Here is a 20474-nt window from a genome sequence, read left to right on the forward strand (position 1 = left end):
TACACTTCAGGCCACTCTCTCAAGCCCAAGGTCTCAGCAGGCTTTCTGTATTTATCTAAATCGACAGACAATATGTTTTGTTTTGTTTCCTCCAATATATCTTCCTTATCACTCTCTCTCTCTCCTTCTCTGTCTTCCTCTCCCTCTCCCTCTCCCTCTCCCTCTCTCTCCCTTTCCCTTTCCCTCTCCCTCTATCCCTCTCTCTCTCTCTCTCTCTATCTCTCTTTCCCTCTCCCCCTCTCTCTCTCTCTCTCTTTCTCTCTCAGGCTTGGGCATCCATTGTTTCAATCTCTTTGCACCAGTGCTTCAGGTGTGACCCGCCTCGCGTTTTGACGCGTTCCAATTCCTTTCTGTTCCGCTGGTGTGCTTCTGCTCCAGTCTACCTGGACATGGGAGCGCACCAACCAACCCAAAGCTTTGTCCCATCAAACTAATTTATTAAATTGCAGAGCTCAAGGAAAATGCTGGGCCCAGACAATACAGTGCTAAACAACATGGATTTTCTCCACTGGAGCCTCCTGTCTGATCTCATGCTATTGATTGTGGACTCAGTAGAGCAGTCTTGCCTCTCCTCTAGACCTCGACAACCCCCTCAACACAGTGTCTGCAAGTGGAGTTTACACTCATATACACACACTCTTTCACATACACATACATACAGTACATACATGTACACACACACACACACACACACACACGCACACAATCCTGTCCTTCAAGTTGACCTGCGCATCAGAGGTGCATGGATAGACGTGCTCACACATGTGTGAAGATCACATAAAGACAAATGCACACAACCACATGAAGACAAACAGCTGAAAGTCCTGACATCGACATAGTTGTCATAGAGACACAATACATTGATTCCTAACACATGGCAACACTTTTATTCACTTGAGAGGATGGGCTAGAAGCAACTTTGTTGATTGAAGCTGTCCATTTGTAAAAACATATAACCTATATGTCTAATATTCCAGCACTAAATGCTCACAGCTGATTGATTGACTTCTCTCTGATTCAAAAATAAAATGTATGCAACCTTAGAGGTCTTTTTAGGTACTGTCTTCCTTCCTAGAGGTACACCACCTAACTACCCCACCCCCCTTCCGGCCCCCCACACTTCACACCGCAAAATGAAATGATTCTAAAATGAGACTGAATGGGTAATCTATGTGTTGCAATCGATAAATCTCAGTGTGCGGGCTGTGCATTTTTTGGAGTCCTTGGGACTGTGGTTAAGGTGTCATGGCCTCCTGGAACCTCTTCTGCCACAGAAATATCCCAACCCAAGGATGGATGACTTCAAGCCGGGAGCTGAAATGTACTTATCAGCCAAGTCACGTCTTTGCGCTACCGCTCTAAACCTATGCAACATCAGATCAAATGCCACTGAAAGATCTACTCAAAACAGATTGATCCCCCTTCTCAGGCGCATCACAAACTAGTTGTTGAGAAAAAAAAACGAACTTTCAAATGATATATTTATAAAGATGCCTTCCAAGCACTGATTCACAAATACAGTGAAAGTGGAGTGAGCAAGAAGAAGAATGGACAGACGAGTCGAGCAGGGTTCTGCTCCACCGCGCCCCTCGAAGGGTAAATATATGTTTTGTTCCAGTAGCACTCTGCTAACACAAGAGGCTCAGAGACCAGTGTCCAGGGCAGTAAACCGGACTCGGACACAGTCAGGCATCAAGTGTGGAGAGAATAATTGCCTCTTTATAGATTCTGCGGCCATCGCCACTGCCTCCTCTCAAACAGGCAAATATGTGCCCTGCATGTTTTCTACCGTTTCAGGGTCTTCTTTTTTTTGCTCAGAAGCTACATGTGTGTGTGTGTGTGTGTGTGTGTGTGTGTGTGTGTGTGTGTGTGTGTGTGTGTGTGTGTGTGTGTGTGTGTGTATGTGTTTATTCTTGGACACGTGAGTCAAATATTTGCTGTGTCCATCACAAAACACAGGTGTGTGTGTGTGTGTGTGTGTGTGTGTGTGTGTGTGTGTGAGAGAGTGTGTGTTTGTGTGTGAGAGTGTGTGTGTGTGTGTTTGTATGCTCCTCGCCGCTCATTAGTGCAACTCGTTCCTCTTAGGGACCAGCTCATGAATTGCTGCTCCCCTCTGTTCTACAACTCCACTAGCATAAACACAAAGCAGCCTTGGCGCATACTCTCACACACACGCCTACACACACACACACACACACACACACACACACACACACACACACGCCCAACATGCCCTGCAGTTGCAGTGGAGTTGTTTCCATGGCACCTCTCCATGGCACCTTTCACTCTCTCTCTCTCTCTCTCTCTCTCTCTCTCTCTCTCTCTCTCTCGCTCTCTGCTCCTGACGTGATGACTGAATCCCATGCCTGTAAAACCCTGCAAGCAAGCCCTGGGCCACAGCAGTAAGAGAAACCACCCTGGGGGCACAGCCAAGCAGGATGCATGGGGAAGAATCCTCGGCACTTAGTAGGAGACAGGTGAGACCCGAGCAGGATAGGGAGTCAATCAGCACTCGGCCCTTGGTTGGCCACGAGAGGAATGGAGAGAAGAGAGGCAGAGAGGGGAGGATGAGGGTAGAGGGATGTGTAGTGGAGGGGGGTGCAGGGATGCTCTGCCAGGTTCCTTACTGTGTGTGGGCATGCATTTGTGTGTGCATGGGTGTGTGTGGTGGCCAGCGCCCTGGACTTGGCGTGCAGCGCGGTACAGTCTGCTTTCTGTCTTATCCTCTCCACCAAGCCGACACTTATCCCGCAGTCCCAGTTGCTGTCTGTCCCTTAGATTCACTGAGTACAAAAAGATTAACAAAGGGGGTTTGGATGATTAAAGTGCTGCTTTGGTCTGCTCCTCTGATTTCATGGTGAGGCTCTGTATCAGCGGCCATGACTGAACTGCTGTTTGGACAACTCGGTGTTGCCATCGATTTTTTTTCCCTTTTTTCTCTCTTTCTGCCTTTTTCTCTTTCTCATTTTATTTCCCCAATCCCCGGATTTAACGCCTGTTTTTTGAAGGTGCAGCTACTACACTGGATGCATAAATAGCATATAGTCAAAGAGAGAATGAGAGAGATATAGAGGCTGATGTCTGTAGATATAACTGCTATCATTTTATTTAGGTTTTGAAAGTGAGAATACAAAGCAGGAAAAGTTCCCTTTTATGATTCCACAGAGCTGAAAACATGTGCTGGCCAGAAATGTGTGGCATGTGAATCATGCAAATGGTCCCAGTGGCTGCAAAGCATCCCAGTGACTGCATAGTTCCTCATTAACCCATTAGACCCCATAAGAATACTAGAACACTGCTGTTTATTCCTGGGAATTTGAGAAAACCAAGGGAATATTGAAATACTTAAATTAGGTAAGAATATCTAAAATTGAGCTAGGACAATTATGAGGACAGCACCGCAATCACCAGATTGTTTACATACTTACAGATATTATACCTGTGATTAAATGACAATGGAAAAGTTTAGATGTCTGTGGGGGCTTGCAATATTTGGCAATAGGAGAAAGGGAGTTTGACAGAAATGTCACAACATGATATAGAAATTTGAAGGAAATATTGAATTGGCTTTGGAACCTTATAAAATGTATAAGGGCCATTCTACCGAATTGGTGCAAAGTGTGGTCCCACAACAAGAAAAACTTTTTACAAAACAATTAAGTATTCAGACATAGATATTTACTAAGAATATGTTATGGTCTATTTAAACCCAAGACATTAAATGAGATAGGGATAAGCTAAATATATACAAATCATCATTTATAGGGTACTTTCTATTGGGAAGTAGCTGTCCCCAACCCTGACATCTAAATTTCAATTTCTGTAAATAACACTTTTTACATTTTTTTGATTTTTTTCAATGATCTAATTTCAAAGATCTTTATGATTAAGTTTAAACAGAACTTGGAAGATTTAGATTTATTGTGGGTTTAATTTAAAAAAAAATAAACTATGCTCAAAAAATCATGTCCATAGTTTTCATGTCACTACCGAAACACAGGAGTTTTAGTCCATTGGCTCAGCCTGGTTTTTAGCCACACCCCTGCATTTATAACCAGGCAGTGATACTGCATCCCTGTCCCTCATGGCTGAATGGTAAGTAGCTAGATCCCATACTTTGATATAACTGTGTTCCAAAGTCTGAAAATCAGTGTGTAACCTTGAGAATGGTCACTACCGAACACATATTTTTCTTCAATTAAGTAAACTTTTGGGGGTTTTATGCAAAGTATTATGTTTGTTTGTGTGTACACCTCTTCAAATATTTGTTTGCTAGCCATGTACTTGCTAGAATTATTTATTTATGCTCAAAGTTACCTAGAATTGTCACTACCGAAACAGTCACTACCGAAACAGTCACACTACCAAAACATATGGTAAAGTTTCGGTAGTGACATGATCGTTTCGGTAGTGACAAAATGGAATGGTAAGATGAATTGTATAAATTGAACTTTGAAATTTGGTAAAAAATTCATTTTTATTGATTTCATTGTGAAAACCTTCAAGAAATATTTGTAAAAATTAGTGCTGTCAAACGATTAAAATATTAAATCGCGATTAATCGCATTTATGTCATAGTTAACTCAAAATTAATCGCGATTAATCGCAAATTTGTATCTATTCTAAATATTCCTTCGTTTATTTATTTTTTCCATCATTTTATTTGTATTTCAATGCTCTTATCAACATGGAAAAGTGGATTGGCTTGCTTTAAGCAAATGTTTTATTTTATTGAAAACCAACATTGCCAAACAGGGCGGTCTTTTACCATAGTGTATTATATGTTTCGGTAGTGACAATTTTTGGGAGAGGAAAAACATTACAACACATTCTGAAAATACAGCATGAAAATTGACGGTTCTTTTACCAGAAATGTGTGCTTTAGTTATGGTTCAATATACAAAAGGACAAAGTTTTGGGAATAAAACATAAAAATTTTCAAAATATTTCCAACCGGACTTTGCACCAATTCGGTAGAATGGCCCATAAAACCAACGTTGACACAGTGCATCCAGCCAGGACTTTGATACGCTTTGAGTTTAATGGCAGATTAGGCAACATTTGACGCCTTACCGGCACCTACAGTGTACAAACTTTCAAATCAGTTTGATTAACGTCTGAGGCTTAAACACTTGTTAAACACTGCTTGTATCTCCTCTTGAGAAACCTCAAGTATTCACAGTGATAACTGCCCAGACAGCTGCATTTGACACCCTTAAAACAAGCCCCCATGGACATCTGAATTTTTCCATTTTTTAATTAGAAGTTATTAACATTTTCACGCCTCTTGGATAATCTCGCGTCATGATTTGGGGCTTTAATATGCCTTGATTGTACTCTGTGCATCCGAGAGTACGCGAGGGTCCACTAGGGTCCAAGTGACATCAATTTCATCATCAGTGGGTGTACACACAGCTCTGTACAGACTAGAACATATAACAAGAACAACCATGCGTGTCCCTAACTGTCTGTGTGTGCATGTACAAGGGATTATAGTCAAGGCCTAAACAGGTGATGATCATTGCACTCAGCTCTGTTACTTAGCTTTGCACGTAAAGCCTATGTTTAACACGTGTTTAAGGCTTTGACAGTGTCTAGTAAAACTAAACACCGATAGAAAATATGTCCTGCACATTAAACAGAATTAACATTAACATTACAATAACACATTAACATTCAACAGAGAAACTCCACTTTCTCATATGTTGACTGGCAGATGTAACGTAAAAACATGAACATTTCTGTATACATATATGGGGAACCCTACAGGATCCTCACATTGCTGAAGATGGTTACTTCCCTAATGTACTATAAAACCTCTGCCCAGTCTCAGACACCAATTTGGGTCACTATCGAACCTCACTGCAGGACTCTCAACCCAAACGACAGTTTGAAGAAGGAGAAAAAGTAAGAAGAGGAGAAAAGAAGAAAAAAAAAGAGCAGAGAAATGGACCAGCACACACAGAGAGAGGGCAAGATCCAGAGAGAAAGAGCAGCGGAGCTGAGGCCTCCCAGGACGTACCCACAGGTCAAACTCTCACAAGCCCACCTGGGAGAGATGTGCTGACTCCAGTTCTTCGCTCATCCTGGCTCTCCCTCTGGAGAATCTCCTTTGGGCTGAGGCCCGCCGCTGCCACCCTGCAGGTTGGGGTGAATAAAACATCTCTGATCTCTAATGCAATACTAGACTTAGCATTGTGTGCATACATTGGTCATACATCCAAAGCACATATTTAGGGCCATTGGTTTGGTATCTTCAGAGTGCAGTTCCCATTCTGGAAGTGCTATTGTATTATTTAATCAAAATCTGTCTCTTACACTGTTAGAAACTGGATAGGATGTGTTGGTCTAGCGGTTGCAGGTGCAGTATTTGTTCTTTTTTTTCTTCTCGTGTTGCCTTTCTAGGGCAGTGCTTTGTACATTTTAGCTTATACATTACGCTACCATCAGCTGTTTACTGAAATGAAGCCGAAATCAAATCAAACCACTGGTAGATGGTTGAGGGGGCACCATAATCTTTCTTTTTATTATTTCAGGAAAATACATGCACAGGATATAACCAGTATTGGTTTAACAGTGACTAGCTGTTCTGTATTATCTTAACACTACACTAAATATATCCTTTCAGGTATGGAGGTACTCAGGTACTTGCTGCCCTATGAACAGTGTATGACGTCCACATGTATGAGCAAACTTTAAAATCTTCACATTTACCCTGTGTGTTCCAGATAGATATAATTGCATACTCAAACAGCTATTCATTTACCCTTTGTGTTCCAGATAAATAGAATTGCATACTCTACAGGGAGCGCACTGAGTAGTAATCATGAACTAGCATCAAATGTGGAGCTTGAGGAAGCCTTGGACGTCTTTGTTCCTTTGCTCTTAATTGACCATGTGCTGTAAAATGAGGGAAAGGGCCATCTACCACCTTCCATGTCTGATAAACTGGTAACGTTGATCGGTTTTAGAGAGTGATCTCTCACCCTTCCACTCCACCCCCAACAAGAGCACATTAGGTGGTGTTTGTTCTTGGAGAAAAAAAATGGATTTGTCTCTGTGTTGCTGCTACATTGCATAAGGGGTGTATCTGTAGTAAGAGGTGTGTGGGTCAACAGGTAGCATAACCTGGCTCTGCACGCCCCCTGTGGAAGCCTGCTTGTGCGTGATGAAAAGAAGTGTCTATATCTACACAAGAGTGGACAGGAGCATGTGGTGGCCTCCAGCCCCTCCTCGACTGACAGAGGACATGCTCGACAGCGAACAATTGAATAGGCAGCAAATTAGCAATGAAGAAATGTGGCGTAAGAAGGAACCATTGTATAGAATGAAAAAACCTCGGCCTCTAAGCCTCATACTTAGAAGCACTTGCCCTGAAGAAGGACATTTGTCCGGAACATCCTGGTTTATGGTGAAGTACCTGTTCAGTACCTCTCCCACTCTCTATCCATATATATATGCATGTTCATATACATTATATATATATATATAGAGAGAGAGAGAAAGAGAGAGAGAGAGAGAGAAAGAGAGAGAGAGAAAGAGAGAGTGTGTGAGGTAGACAAACCTCTCTATATATGTAGCTTTGCAATATTTTGAAAATAGTAACTAATCTTTGTGCCTATCAGATTGTATATTGAGGCTTGCATGAAGACTCGTTCAATGACAACTTGTTGATACTGAGACTAACCCATAGGCTTTTAAATATCAACACGAACATGAATTCCCTTGCGTGATAGCACGGAAAGGAGCACATGCATAAGTTATCACTGCTAATGCAACTAGATTTGCCTCTGTCAGAGGCTTTAATGGCTTTTACACTTCATTCAGTGCAACTCCATGATCTATTTTAAGTGCAAACATGAAATGAGTTCAATTACTTTTTCAGGACAGTTTCATAGCTTAAGCAATGTGACAACAGCTATATACACATATTTCTTTTCTCTCACCTCTTTATAAAACAGAAAATGAAACAGCATAACCATGAAATAAAGATTTGAGCTGTGGGGGCATTAATAATGAATAAAAAAGAGAGATAAAATATGCACAAGTAGGAGAGACAGAGAGAAAACAAGTGACAGTACGGGGGGGGGGGGGGGGGGGGACTGCACAAAGTCACCAAATCTCCTGTTTGATATTCCAGTATTAAAAATTGAGATAAGCAACTGGGTTTTCATCAAGGGTATTATCCCAGTCTCTGTGAGTGTGTTCTGCACCGCACCCTTCCAACAGGAACATACTCCCACGATGAGTTTCCCAATGCAACACAACTGCTCTGCTACACTATGCAAATCAGCCACGGAAATAATGTGGTATTATGTGGGGAGATGGAGTCTAGCCCTCAGGACTATCAAAGGTATGAATCTGACAGCCAGTGATGGTTCAGTGTTATAGTGCTATTGCTATCGCTATTAGCATAACAATTATGTTGCTTGGAGTTCTGGTACGGAGGCGAGGGATAGCAGAATTTCAAGGATAATTGTGTCATTATTGGATGAGAAGTTTCATTATTAAATAAAATACAATATTTTTTTCCAAGCTATGCTGATGCTTTACTCAAACTTTAAGTCAATACACTTCTTTGCTGAGGGTCTAAGGCTCATGCATTATGCTTTTGTAGGTGTGTGTGTGTGTGTGTGTGTAGACAGGAGTTCAGTGACACTAACAAATTCACAGTTAATTGTGGTATAACCTTTCACTCAAAGCACACTGAGGTCAGTAGTAAAGATGATGCACTGCATGACATTATTGCTGACTGCTGCTGTCAATTATTTCATATCTGTATGAAGAGTTGGCTAAAATCATGGATGTTACACAAATGTTCAAATCTCCCCATAACATAACCAATAAATAAATGAATGAATAAATAAAGCATTAAATAAAACATTTAAACAATATTTTAAACATAAAATTGCGTCTAAAAACGTCCCAGTGAGTTTTTATGCATAGGCTACATCTTCTCCCCTCGGACAGATTGTGACCCATGAATTTATAACTCACAAATCTTGCATTGGCTTAGGCAGTTGTCAGTGATTTTGGCAAGGCACAGCACAAGTTGTAGCCCAGTCTGTGCTTTTTAAGAAGACGTGGCATGACGCCCCTGATGGCCACATTATTGAACAGACAGGGGTTCAACCCTCCCTACGCGCGCGCGCGCGCGCGCACACACACACACACACACACACACACACACACACACACACACACACACACACACACACACACACACACACACACACACACACACACACACACACACGCTCTCATATACACAAACACACACACACACACACACACACACACACACACACACACACACACACACACACACACACACACACACACACACACACACACACACACACACACACACACACACACACACTACTCTTCTACCACCACCACCAGAAAGGAAAGATATATGTAATTCGCTGTTGAGTGGCTGAGGAATGTTTTAGTGACACTCTCTATGCTGGCTTGAAATATTACAGGGCTGACTGGATTTTCTGGGTTGTCTTCAAACTATTGGAGATGGCTTGTGCCTGTGTGAAAACACAGAGGGGACTGAAAGCATTATCCTTGAGCTCCATGCGCCGGTGAATTCTGTTCTGCAGTTCTGTTTTAAAGACACTTCATTCTCTGGTCTCTGTATGCGTATGGCTGATACACAGGCCATTGGCAAACCATTCTTCAGATTCTTCCTCTCTCTCTCTCTCTCTCTCTCTTTCTTATCCATTTGATTTATGTATTCATATACGACAATGGTTTAAAAGTCTCTCTCTGTGTCTGTCTGTGCGTGTGCGTGTGCGTGTGCACGTGCGCGTGCGTGTGTGCTGTGAATAATGCTGAGTTCTGCTGTTCACAGCACATTTGCCTCTGCCACCACACTGGAGCTGAAGTGACTGCCCCTCCACTGCTCCAGCCAGCCAGAGCTAAGGTGTACACACAGGGTCACTGAGGGGTCACACACAGGGTCACTGAGGGGTCACGCACCCAAGTGTAGCTGCATTTTGGTGCATTGTCAGGGCTATGTTCGTGACAGTTACGGTGGAAACCCATGACACCGTTACGAGCGACGCGATATTCTAATCCCATGCATTTCAACGGGAGCCAATCCATTGTGACGTAGACCACCTTTTTGGGGGGCGACGCGACCGATAAAAGTTGAAAAATGTTGAATCCTATGCAAATGAGGATTTTTCCCGCAGCGGCCAATCAGAATGTTTGGTGTCGTCTCTGACAGTTTGAAAATGCTATTTCCACACACTACAACACGCCCACTCAAAGTGATGGACGCGTATCGCGTCGCTGTCATGGGTTTGCACCGTTAGAGTTTGTTTTTGTGTGTGTGAGGGTGTGATTTAAAATGACTAGATAGATAGAGCCTGGATGGACATAAAGACATGCAGACAGACACAACTAGACACACTGATAGGCAGAAAGCCAGACGGATAAATAGAAATGCAGAATTAAATAGAGAGTGAATTGGAATCAGAAATAAGTTAATTGGCAGGCAGTTGTTCACATACAAGGAATTTGCCTTGGTCCAAAACTAGTTTGTACAATGTAAGAAAAAAAGACAAATTTACCACAGAAGAGTCATAAATATAGACTCACAATATATATAATATATAACAGTATATATACTGTATATATATATATATATATGATAGGTGAAAATTCACCCTAGTTACCTCAGGACTCCGGAGCTGCATATAAGTATATTTATTAGACAAACAACAATTGCAATCGGGCTCACTCCCAGCACAAGGCTGAAAGTGAAGCCATGATAAACACATCGCACAAGGTTTATATAGACAGAAGTTGAGCATTCAGCAGGGAAAACCACGTGGTGGATTTCTCACGTCCGAGGCAAGGATGGAAGTTTTGCAAGGTTGGAAGAAGCACAGTTCGACCCTTCTTATCTCTTCTGGTCTAAACATGCTCTTGTACATATGCAGACTAAGTGGCACCTAATATTCTAAGTTACACACGCACACAGAAACACAGAAAAGCCATGTTTCTGTTTTCATAAGCACATGATTCATACAAGGAATTAATAATAAAAGGCACTTGATTATTATATTCTTAAGTCATTAACAGTGTTTGGAAATTATCTCCATCAATATATATATATATATATATATATATTGTAACAAGTTTACGGGCTGGGCAGTGCAGTTAACTGATGAATCAGTCACAATGGGAGGTAAAAAGAAGGTTTTTAATTCAAAAAGGTACAACTCAGGTATTTCTTCACACAAAGAAAACTCAAAGGTAGGTTCTTCAACCCAACTCAAAAGTCCAACACAAAATGTCCCTTTCCCCTCTTCATTCAGGGTTAAACAATTCACCCAACTTCTGGTTACTTCCCTGCTTGAATGTCGGGTCCCAGTTGGTCCGTCCAGCTCCTTTCAACCTTGGGGCTATCCTTCCCCCTTCCGGTTGCGCTTCACCAGGAGCTTCACCAGGAGCTGCTCTAGGTGCTCTAAAAGTGCTGGAAATAGACCATAATGTGTAGGGTCAATGTGTTTATCACTTACCATATAGTATATCTTTTGAAAACTTTGAAAATAAACATTGCTGTTTGGTTGGCTTCCATGACAAGTGCTTTAGCTCGTTATAGAGTTGAGCAGATCTTTGTAGTCTTTGTGAACATCCATACGCTTTATGACAGATATGTAAAAGTAATTGCAGGGAAAACACGACCTCTCTTTCGGAGAGAAGCAGATGTCAGGCAAATATCTGCCAACAAACATCATCACTTTTCACTCTTCAAACCGCATTTTTAAATGAGAGAGAAGAAGAAGAAGAGTGGGAAAATAAAATGATCAACTTGTCAAGTCACAATATCGCCGCGGGCTAAATCTGTTGGGTCAGACCAGTGAAGCGCGTGAGACATGCTGGTTGGAGTGCCGCAGTCACGTTTGTGTATTCAGGACGAGTGGAGAGGAGGAACCTTTTGCTCTGTAGCGTTTGAGCAGAGGGGGGGTCAGTTCCCTTTCCTATGCAACACGCGCAGTGCTGTCTGCATCAGCTCAGTAAGAATGTGTAATTAATGAGAAATGATTAATATGCATTATGTTCAAACTGTTGGGAGAGCCAGGATGAATGGTAATGTTCACAAGTCCAAAACAAAAGTCTGGAATGTCTTTTCTTTTTGTGAAGGTCCCGGACAATCTTTCCGTACAACTTGTCGTACCACAATGGTACGCAGAAACCCACAATTTATGTACGGAGGTTTTTTGTCAGAGTTGTCAAACACAATGTATGCATATTTTCTTCATAAATCTAAACGTGAGTCAAATCAGTGTGTAAATTCATGTGGACATGAACATGCTTTAAGTCCACTCCCACAATTATCCTTATGTGGGTTGAGACACACCTTAAATTGGTCGGGATTAGCATGTACATCTTCCAGGTAAACCTTCCCACGGAAGACGCGCCTACGTATGAGGCCTGTGGGTCACGTCTGTGTTCAAAGTTAAATTAAAGTTAAATAAAGTGAAGAATGAATTAATATATTCACATGTATTCTTATGGAGATCACGCTCTTCTCCATTTTGCAATTTGCACAGTACACCACTTTACCAAATAATTCATAAATCATCCAGGTACTACAAAAGATTAAAAATATATTATTTTCAATTATCAAACTGACCATCCTTTCTTGGTGCCTGTATTCAAATATAAGTAAAGTCAATTATACCAATTACATTGTGAAAACCTGACATTGCTGCAAAACACATTTCAGTATTGGCCTCTGTACTGTTAAATATACCCTGAAATCAACCAGGTGGTCCCTTCTCATAAAACCGGCATCATCGCTGTGTTGACAGTTCAGTTACCACAGGAATAGGCCTACACAATAGGATGTGCAAGGATTCCTTCCTGATCGCCCTGATACATGGACTGTTTAGCATGTTTGCATCATCATTAGTTCCTCTTCATGTCGGGGTGACTTTAGTGCGTACACACCATTGATACATGTGACCCTTTGTGTGCCAGGGGAAAGTTTGGTTGGAGCTGACGAATAACGTTTGTGGTATTCAGAGTTGACATATCACGCTTAACCAGTATATATTGCAAGAGGTATCGTAATTATTTTGACAAATTTTGAATTGGTCAAATTCCATCTCATGAACACGAGCACATATTTACTGGTTATAAAAGCTGTTTTTTTTTGTTTTTTTTTTAAATAAGGGCATAATTGCATTAATAATTCATTATTTTCTGAGTGACGTGCAAAGTTTTGTGGAGACTTCACACTGAGTTGTGTACTGTGATGGATGCTCCATCTGCTTCTGCCTACACCAGCAACTCAATGAGCATATGATATAAACAGTCTGACCAGGAGGACATAGACTTCACATATCACTTTATTGCTTCACTGATTTGCCTCATGACTCTAGCAAAGCATCTGGAAACAGCATGAGGCAGAACTTTATTTCATTAGCATAATGGAGGGGAAATAGGACAGTGGGCAGCGTGAGCAGAGTGCTCACCATCTGATACAAGGGGGGGGGGGGGGGGGGGTCTAACCAACTAAATCGATCCACAACCATCCTTGGCAATCTCTTTGGAGCTGAGCTCACAGTAAGGGCTAAAATTATTGATAACACCTTGCTTAAACCCTGTACAATACGACTGACATTACCTTAACAACATATCAACATATTTCCACAAAACACATCATACTCTATGTTATCATCACTATTATCAGTGTCAAGTGATTTCTGTGTCATGTACCATTATCAGTAAGTATGACTTGACTATGACATTTGCTGAATTGCTAATACTGGTTTAATGACACTGTCTTATCATCAATGACCAATTACATTGTATTACCAATTAACTAAAATTAGTTTGCCAAATAATGTTAAAATAATGTTTTCAGTGCTCTGTAGGACAGCACTATTCAATATCTACAGCATATTTACATTTACTTGGACATTCCAGGCTTTTTAGAGAAGTGTAAATTATTTGCTAAATGTAAATTCTTTATCTATGTGAAACATTAGATTGTGAAACTTTATCTATTACTTTGCATCCAGGTACATTTGATCAAACGTTTACTGTTGCGTACAGTTTATACCTTAATCCCTCAGTTTTCATGTGCTGTATAACTACACACCAGTTACCGTTCAAAATGAAATACTGAACACAGTGCGTCCTAATTTCATTGACGGCCGACGAGCAAAGTCCGTCCCGCATGAGCTAAAGCTATCGTGTGGCACATGTAGGAACATTGCGCTTGGGATCTTGACATTAAATTAGCAAAATGATTTAGCCAAGTTATTTAATCAGTTAGTTTAATTAAGCACGGTGGACTTTGCTCGCTGATCAATGCTTTGCTCATTGCCCGTCAATGAAATATGGGGCCAGTGCTGTTTATTTGGGTTAACCTAGGATTAGCTTAGGGTTGATGAGTAGATTTTTGTGCTCCATTTCAAATATCCAGCTAACCCCCCTAGTGCTAGTGATACAGTGATATGCCTGGTCCTCTGAGATAACCCCATGCCCCTTACCAACACCCCACTGCCCCAGTATTCAGACAGCAAGGATCACCTCTGCCACAGGTGAATCCGCCTGTCTGCCTGCAGTGTTTGGCCCCAACCTTAACAAGCTCCTTGACCTTCAAGTGCTCACTCTCACATTTTGATTGGCAGCAGGAAATATATGTATTTTTTTCCAGGTCGTCGTACACAGAAAACTCTCTCTCCATCTCTCTCTCTATCTCTCTCTTTCTCTCTCTCTCAGGGGACATACCTGTATAACTAGGTATACATGTGAGAGCTAAATTATGCCTTCATGCATCTTTAAACATGCAGCACAACATGCTAATTTATACTCCTCCATACTACTTTCACATACACTAATGGCCGTGCAGCCTGAAGCATATAGCATGCTGTGGATTCTGACACACACAGAGAGACATACACACTAGTATAGCAATGTAGTAGTCCTATTGTCTTTCACACACACAGAGAGACATACACACTAGTACAGCAATGCAGTAGTCCTATTGTCTTGAAGATGCAACCACTAGATTAGAAATCCCAAAGCCAATTAAAGTCATTCAGAATCCACCCTCCTCCGCCTCCTCCTCCTCTCTCCCTCTCCAACAAACACCTGTGCTGCAACAATTAGGGCTCTTCATTTGCACACACGATAATGAACTGCAACTGTGCCTGTTTCACTGAGAGAGAGAGAGAGAGAGAGAGAGAGAGAGAGAGAGAGAGAGAGAGAGAGAGAGAGAGTATGTGGCCTCTTTGACTGGCTGTGTACCCAGTTAGCCCTTTTCTGTCAGGGAGCACCCTTGACACGTGTCCACTTTTATGACACTTATAGACTCTCCATGACTGACCACACTCATTTTCTGTGTGGATTTCAAGGCTGATGCCCTGTGTGTGTTTGTGTGTGTGTGTGTGTGTGTGTGTGTGTGTGTGTGTGTGTGTGTGTGTGTGTGTGTGTGTGTGTGTGTGTGTGTGTGTGTGTGTGTGTGTGTGACGTGCTCTGTTACAAAGGTGAAACTATGGGGATGTTAAGAGGAGGGTGGAAAGGACATCAAGTTAGTTCTTTCTTCTATCCTTTCTTACCATCCCAGTCCTATATAAATGCAATGTCTTTGTACCCCATTATCTTTCCCACGTTGACAGTAACCCACTTGTGCAGTTCCATAACACTGGCACAAATCCTGTAGTTTGAAGCTTATGGACATGCATAGGCTTGAGTTTTAATGTGTATGATGATGCTGTTAAATCTAATGTCAAATATCAAGTAAGAATGAATCTTATGTAAGATGCACAAATTTGACCATTGTTGATTAAAATGGTGTGGTGGGGGTGTGCTTTAGGGTCCTCAAGTAGTAAAGGGGGCCCAGGTAATGCATGTGGACGCATACATAGAAGTGGAAGGGAAAATACTGAATCAGATCTTCAATCAGTTGCACTGTGAAGCTCACAAATGAAAACATTCTGTATGAAAGTGAAAAAAAAAAAAATCTAAGAACAGAAATAGAACAAACACATTACATTTAAATTTAGAAAGAGCCTAAGTACATGCTAGGTACTTCCTGTCGTCGACTACCTATCCCCATATCGTCATGATGTCTTTGTGCACGTACTAAAATGTAAAGCCCGACATTGTTCTCATCCTGAACACTGATGCACAAATATTTTTTGACTCTGTTACTGTGAGGCTGTTGTTTTTATTCGCTCACTTAAGTACAGACCGGTTGTCTGTTTGTCTGAAGTGGCTTTTTGCGTGGTGCGTGTAGCTGTGTAGCCCGCCACAGAGAGCAATGATGAAAGTGCCTCCTCTCACACCTGCTCGTTAATCAGGCGCACGCCACAGATGGCCGACTTTGACAGAGAAAACGGCAAGCTATCAACTCCCCGACGCTAATTAATCCTCCGCATCTTTGAATAACATTGGGAAAAAAGAGAGGCGAGAAAAAAAAAACATAAATTAACCTGCATTAAAGCAGAGAACGAGTCAAAGAGAGCTTTTTTTGGTGCATGCGCGAGATGTTCGTTTTCATTTGTTTGTTGTTTATCAATTAGCTGATGGAGGCAGCAGGAAATGGTGTAAAAAATGAGAAACTTTGTAAACTTTGCCTCTGTGAAGTTTACGTTTATCTCAGTGAGTGGACACCCTGCATGGGTAATGTTAGATGGTGTATCTCCTTTATATGCGTGTGTGTTTGTGTGTGTGTGTGTGTGTGTGTGTGTGTGTGTGTGTGTCTTGAAGAGAGAGAGACCACTGACTGTGTAGGAGCGCTGATTCCCCTTATAAAGTTGAAACACAATTAACTCCGACTCAAGCTGGCTTCGGGCTGAAGAAGTATTTGACTTTTAGGTAACAGCATAGGCAGGCCCCTTTGAATAGAAATGAACACATAAATTAAGACAATTGGACACTGAAAGTTTTAAGGTTTGTGGGGTGAAAAGGTCACTTGGTTTAAATTAGGAGGCTATGATTTCTGGCATCATGGCCTCCTGAGATGTCTGCCTTTAGCGCCCTCTTAAAGCCTCCAGGCACCAACCTGGAGAGCAAGTGTCCACAGCCACCCCATTTTATTTAACGTTGATCTCCGTCGAACTCTGTTGCTGCATGGCTTGTTAATAGTAGGGCAGGAGAGAGAGGGAGAGAAAATGAGAGAGAGAGGATGGAATTGAAAATTGTTCCATTGCATTGAAAAGGCATCCCAATGTTTGGGGGTTCATGACCGCTGAAGAAAAGTGAATGACTGCTGTCAATGCTTCCGATTCCCATCTTTCATATAATTCCACAAGTGGTCCGTTCACTTATCATTATGGAAATTCATTGTAACTTGAAGTCAGCAAGTAATATGAAAAAGTGAAAAAGTATTTTTTTTCTCAGTGTAAGCCACAAAACGGCAACAAAATGATTTAAAAAGAGGAATGGAGGAATGTGTTGTATCGTTTTCACTGTATAATAAGTGGGATAATGTATAGTCCACAGGTCATTCTTGAAAAATAAATCCCTTCAGGATGATACAAGACCTGTTCGTCCTATCAGGATTTATTTTTCAAGAATGACCAGCGGACTATACAAAATCCCTTACATCAAATGCCCTCAGAGGAGATAGGATGGAGAGAAGAATAGAGTAGAATGGAGGAGAGGAAAGGAAAGGGAGAAGAGAGGAGTTGAGCAGGTGTAAGTCATAAATATGGAACTTGCAGCGAAATGGCACCAGGTTATGCCTTAATCTACGAATGAGTTGTGGTTGGCCGAATGCACATGGACTTTGACGTTACGTGTTGGACGGCGTCGGTGGTTATTAATTAACGGGGCGTGCTGCGGGTCTGATGTTTGTTTAGCTTTCGCTGGTGGATGACTGAGAGTTGTTTCTGGGCTTAAGCTTGCCGTGCGCAAACACACTTCCTGGTGGCTGTTCGACGGTGCTGGACATCCAGTCTGGTGCACTAAAGTCCGTTAATCCCCCCGCCTGACAGACCTTCACACACACACACACACACACACACACACACACATTCGTCCCCCGCCACCCAATCCCTTACCATCAGCTGTTCAAATATCTTTACTTTTCAATTTCAGCAACAAATTGGTTTGCTTTGAAGCTTAATACCCAAACAAACAGCTATAATGGAAAATTAAAAGAGTAGTTGTCACGTCTGATACCTCACACAAGAGGCTTGTCACTTTTGCTGGGATGATATCGCAACCCAGTTACTGCCCCTCTGGTGCAGGCACATACCGGTGTCCCTGTAGTCGGGATGGTAATCCTCTAGGCCAGTGGTTCCAAAACTGAGAAAAAATAGAACAAGAAACCTTAACATCCAACCACTAGGCAAATGAAATATGCCAGTGCTCTTACAGCATAGTTTAGAGTTTATAGGCTACTTTGTACTTCTATTATATGATCAGGGCCTACTGTTTAGCCTATATGTTAGAAGGGATAGCTAGCTTGTTTATTAATACAACAGACATGTGTCTAAGACCAACTGATCCAAAGAATATATAATATATAATACATAGCCAATCATAAAATTGTATTTGATCCAGACAGATTTGGTCCTTTTGATCAAATAAAAAACCATACAAAAACTGATAAAATATTTAACTTTAACTTGTTTAATGAACTTTACTGACTGATGAAATGAAATTGAATTGAAAATGTTCAAATGTAGAAACAATGTTTAAGAAAATGATGGCTGATGGGCAGTTAATTGGCTGTATGAGCGTTTCAGTCTTCTGTGGTGTTGGGCGGGGGCGGAGGGGTTGGGGCTCATTTCTTTTCTCATTGTCAAAAGCTTGGGCACTTCTGCTCTGCTCTGGGCCTTTGTATGCTCAGTATCGGTGCTGAAGTCTGGGAGTAGTGGTGCCTGTCAGCCATTTTAAAGACCCAGGGCTAGTGCAGCCTCACACTGTGCTTGCAACAGCACATTGAAACTGCAGCTCCAGTCTTGTACTTTTGGCTCCAGCACTTTCTCCTGTGATTACTAATATATGACCGCGTTGGGAGATCCAAGCCATGCGTGTGCTTCAGATTACTCACAGGGCCAGAAGGAGAAAGCGTGGTGGGAAGAGCGGGGAGGGGAGAAGGTGTCTTTTCTCTTGGTTTTAACAAACTGTCCATGGCTTCTCTCTCTCTCTCTCTCTCTCTCTCTCTCTCTCTCTCTCTGTACCCTCTCACTATGTTTATCCCTCTTGTTCCCCTTCTCCACCTTTCCTAGCTAACTCTTGTCTGCTTTTCCCTCTCCCATTTTCTCTCCCTCTCTTTCTTTCTCTCTTCTGGTGACACCCCAGTAGCTGCAGCAGAGATAGCGCAAGAGATAGAGGGAAAGAGAGGAAGAGATAGAGGGACAGAGAGAGAGAGAGATACCTCTCTGTCTTTAATTACACAACATTGTGCCCGGTAATGTCATCGCGTTCACTACCAGTGGTCCTCATCCCAGCCCCTGAGCCAACAGAAGCCTGACAGGAGTCATCGGCGGCTGGCTGCGACTGGAGCAGGAGTCCCTTATCTGCCCATGCAGTTTGCCTCATGGCCCCAGGCAACGGGTGAGTGTACTTTTACGGTAATGAAGAGTCGGAGACTAGATCCCAATGTCACTCGAGTCTTTCCTCGGGGAAATCTCGCCCGGGCCCGAGAACCTGAACTCCAGCTAAAATACTACCAGAGTGTCTAATGCGCATCATAAATTAACCGCTAGTAAAATGAGAGAAGGGACTCAGAGGTGTGTGTTTGTGTGTGTGTGTGAGTGTGAGTGTGACTGTGAGTGTGAGTGTGCAAGTGTGCATCTGAGCGAGTGTGTGTGTGTGTTTGTATGAATATAAGCATTTACCTGAGCAATAAAGTGTGTGTGTGTGCGTTCTGTGTGCGTTCGGTGTGCCTAGGACCTCATACCAACTCACTATGGAGGCCTCTGTGAAATGAGGAAGGAAACAAATGTATTCTGCCAGTAAAGAAAGCAACGTCCCAGCCTCCCACCTCTGACACTCGGGGGATGCGGGGGGAATTAGGGATGGAGGTGGAGGCGGGCTCTGAGGCCTCTCCCTCTCTCTAATCCGTCTTCAGGACAATAAGCCTGGGAGACAAATGATCCATAAAGACTTTTCATTAGAAAGACTAAGTTGAGACTGTGGTAAGGACTCCCCAGAGGAAAGTGCACAGGCGGAGAATTCGTTTACCATCCTCTTAAAAAATCTTACCGTTTGTTCTGTTACACTGCAGGCTGGATAAATGCAACCCCTTGACACACACACACAGACACACACACACACAGACACACAGACACACACACACACACACACACACACACACACACACACACACACACACACACAAATACACACACACACACACACCTGCCCAAAACCCTCCATCCCCATCTGGTGTTTTGTTAGATTATAACTGTTTATGGATGTGCATGTTTTGTTTTCTTTTGTTTTCTTTTGTTTTTATCTACATAGCACTTCTGTCATTA

At 42.2% G+C, this 20474-nt stretch overlaps 1 long non-coding RNA gene across 1 annotated transcript in view; it reads right to left on the minus strand.

The window, feature by feature from the left end:
* Positions 1-11154: 11154 nt before the first annotated feature.
* LOC122128593 overlaps positions 11155-20474 on the minus strand; it is an 11625-nt gene continuing 2305 nt past the window's right edge. The window contains exons 2-3 of the long non-coding RNA XR_006151471.1: positions 18166-18291; positions 11155-11494 (exon numbers count right to left, since the gene is read on the minus strand). This is a non-coding gene — a long non-coding RNA (uncharacterized LOC122128593). The remainder of the gene's footprint in view (positions 11495-18165; positions 18292-20474) is intronic.

Source organism: Clupea harengus, chromosome 21, assembly GCF_900700415.2.
Source record: "Clupea harengus chromosome 21, Ch_v2.0.2, whole genome shotgun sequence".
Lineage (NCBI taxonomy): Eukaryota > Metazoa > Chordata > Actinopteri > Clupeiformes > Clupeidae > Clupea > Clupea harengus.